Raw genomic sequence first — 1020 nt, forward strand, 5'->3', positions numbered from 1 at the left:
ATGGTTCTTTCGAAACGACACAGACGATTTCCTTTCCTATACTTCACCAACGCATGCCTGCGCTCCATATCTGATGACCTCGTTGTCGACGGTGCGTTAAACCGTAACTTTCCTACCTTTTCATCCTTGATTAACAGTGAATCAGATTTCCGCAAAATTCACGTGCGACCGTTACACCAAATCGGAGTTAAATGTGTCGGTTGAAACTTGCATACCCTGAATATCGAGCTTTCGCTCTGAAACAAGTACAGGTAAATAAAAATCAGAGAAACAGGCAGTTAATAAAATGTATACTTTTAAGTGCCTGTGTATGACAAATGAAATCGTTATCGATTCAAACCCTCATCTTGCTTCAATAGGTCCATGCAGATTCCTCAGCATCGCCGATAAAAAGTATCCGTTTGCCGTGACCAGGATTCGAACCTGGGTTCTTGCGGCCACAACGCAATGTCCTAACCACTAGACTATCACGGCGGACGAGTGACCGCCTCCACAGCGGCAGACTTGGCTTTCACTTGCTTGTGGCCACAGTCCAACTTATCGCGCCTCGCACAGCGGTGACGCTGCAGTCGCGTCGGGCTGTCCCCTTAACGTCATTGGGTTTGCAACTTCGCGGTTAGTTCGTATCTCCCTAATCGACAAAGCTTGGATTCTGGCTGTCTTAGTGAATTGCATGCGTTGGCAAATATCTACAACGCACAGGGGTGAAGAGATGTTTCGCTACGACAAATACAACTGTTTGATACAGTCACTATAAGAAAAATTATGGAAGCATACATAACATACTTACTTGTTCGAGTTATAGGTAAGCAGATATTGTACAATTATTATAAAATATAGCAATACATATATGTCGTTTGGGTGGGAGTTCATGAAGCATCTCCGTGATACTTGCATGCTGATAGAACCAACCGGTAACAAATCTAGCAGCATGTCTCTGAATTTCTCCGCTGTTTTCCTTTAAGCCGCCTGGTGGTGATCCCGAACATTCTAGCAGTACCGAATAACGGCTCGCATTGG

The 1020-nt window shown here is 44.6% G+C and overlaps 1 non-coding gene across 1 annotated transcript; it reads right to left on the minus strand.

Annotated features, from left to right (window-relative positions):
* Positions 1–402: 402 nt before the first annotated feature.
* Trnah-gug (transfer RNA histidin (anticodon GUG)) lies at positions 403–474 on the minus strand. Its single transcript has one exon. It is a non-coding gene; the product is annotated as a tRNA-His (tRNA).
* Between the last annotated feature and the right edge of the window lie 546 nt (positions 475–1020).

The sequence above is a fragment of the Schistocerca serialis genome, chromosome 2 (assembly GCF_023864345.2).
Source record: "Schistocerca serialis cubense isolate TAMUIC-IGC-003099 chromosome 2, iqSchSeri2.2, whole genome shotgun sequence".
Taxonomy (NCBI): Eukaryota; Metazoa; Arthropoda; class Insecta; order Orthoptera; family Acrididae; genus Schistocerca; species Schistocerca serialis.